This window comes from Penaeus japonicus, unplaced genomic scaffold, assembly GCF_977035675.1.
Source record: "Penaeus japonicus unplaced genomic scaffold, GWHDUDI00000001_assembly GWHDUDI00000036, whole genome shotgun sequence".
NCBI lineage: Eukaryota > Metazoa > Arthropoda > Malacostraca > Decapoda > Penaeidae > Penaeus > Penaeus japonicus.
In genome coordinates, this window is record NW_028234438.1 from 9,901,047 (window position 1) to 9,903,546 (window position 2,500).

At 29.3% G+C, this 2,500-nt stretch overlaps 1 protein-coding gene across 2 annotated transcripts in view; it reads left to right on the forward strand.

Annotated features, from left to right (window-relative positions):
* Positions 1-2,500, forward strand: part of LOC122251251 (beta-1,4-glucuronyltransferase 1) — an 88,768-nt gene that overhangs the window by 70,230 nt on the left and 16,038 nt on the right. The window lies entirely within an intron of this gene.

The window sequence follows — 2,500 nt, forward strand, 5'->3', positions numbered from 1 at the left end:
TTTCTCTCTCTCTCTCTCTCTCTCTCTCTCTCTTTCTCTCTCTCTCTCTCTCTCTCTCTCTCTCTCTCTCTCTCTCTCTCTCTCTCTCTCTCTCTCTCTCTCTCTCTCTCTCTCTCTCTCTCTCTCCCTCTCTCTTTCTCTTCCTCTCTCCCTCTATCTATCTATCTATCTATCTATCTTTCACTATCTCTCTTTCTCTCTCTGTCTGTCTTTCTGTCTGTCTGTCTGTTTGTCTTTTTGTCGAGTTTATGCAAACATGAGTCCGTTCTCTCTCTCTTACACACACACGCAGACCCTGCATTACAATGTCACTCATTCCCTATTCACGTGTTTTTTTTCTCTGGACTCACGAAAAAAATAGCTGGTAATTATTTTTATCTTTTTCCTACTCACCGCCTTATTGATTTATCTACTTGCCTTTGTAGAATTCTATCGTATGGTATTATTATCACAGTTACTGTTCGTCGTTTTCCATAGTGTTATCACTGATATTATCTTTATTATTGGCGTTGTTGTTCATTTTATTATCATTATTACTATTATTATTATTATTATTATTATTATTATTATTATTATTATTATTATTATTATTATTATTGCTGTTGTTGTTGTTGTTGTTATTACAATTATCAAAATTAGTATTACTCTTATCGCAATTATTGTTATTATTATAATTATCATTATCATTCCCTTTACTGTTGTCATCATTGTGATGATAATGATTTTGATATTATTGAAAACTATTTTTTTTTTCATGAATCCAGCATAACTCTTACTATTATTATTGATCGATCGATTGGCCGATCATTCCAGTTTTTTGTCACACAAGGGCAAGGTCGGTGTCTTCCTTCGAAGGACTTTGCATTAAGCAGAGCGAGGCCGTTAGCCCAAGTGGAGGCCTTTCCTATCCTCGGACAGAAGCCGGGACTTGGACCCGTGTGTTCGGACACCCGCGCTTTACCCACCAGGCCCGTTTTACCATCATCATTATCTTTATTACTATCATCATTATAATAGTTATTTTCATCATCATTGTTATTATTGTTATCATTATCATTGTTATTATTGTTATCATTATCATTGTTATTATTGTTATCATTATCATCGTTATCATTACCATTGCTATCATCATTATCTTTACCATTTGATTATTGCAGTTATTATCATCATTGTTATTATCATTGTCTTTATAATCATTAACATTTTATCATCATCATCATTATTATTATTGTTATCATTACTGATATTATCGCTTTTACTATCATTATTATCATTACTTTTTATCATTATTATTAACAATATCATTATCATCATTATTATTATTATCATTATAATCATCATTATCATTATTATGACTGTTATCATAATTATTACTATTGTTATCACGTAATATACCACGTAATATCGATACAAATCCACCCACTATATCCACACACATTCTATATCTAATCAGTCGGAATCATATATATATATATATATATATATATATATATATATATATATATATATATATATATATATATATATATATATATATATATATATATAAACATATAAATATATATATTGGAGAATATATATATATATATATATATATATATATATATATATATATATATATATATATATATGTATATATATATATATATATATATATATATATATATATATATATATATATATATATATATATATATCAAACATCCCATTTATTGAATTAGAATCACTATGCATTCATCTTACAAATATATAAATACCCAATTTAAGAAGAACCATGAACCGTGCATTATTGCATACGCCGTCATCTCTGTCATGCAGTTAGGAGTCTCACACACACCTATGCACATATTATCAACATTTATCTAGTATATACCAAGCGACGTAATGTACCCGTTATGTACCCAAGTTCGGCTCAAGTTGATACGAGAAGTTCAAAGTTCTTGACCCAAAGTAATAAAGTTGATAAACTTTATTAAGGATAGAATTCCTTGAGTGGGAAATCTTGTCTTGTTTTACTTTCCCTTGTCGCTCTGGCTTTCTATCCCTTTCTCTGTCACTCTTTTTTATATTTATCATTTTTATCATTCTTATTATCACTGCTATCACTGTCGTTGTTTCTTTTATCATGGACTACTATTATTATTACTATCATTACTATTCTATTATAATTATCATTATCATTATTCTCATCATATCTTCATCTTGATTGTCACAATCATTATTGATATTATTGTAGTTATCATCCCTATCACTGTTATCATTTGACGATCATCATCATTATTCTAATTGTCACTGTTTTCATTATTATCATACATGTTATTCATCATTGATATTACTAACATCGTTATTACTGCAACTGCTGTTGTTGATATTATCATTACCATCATCCTTTTCTTTGAACTTTTTCTTCGCAGCATATCTCTAAATCCCTCATCACCTTCATTTTTATTATCACCCTCCTTGTCTTCCTCTTTCTCCTTCTTCATCTCCCCCCTGCCTC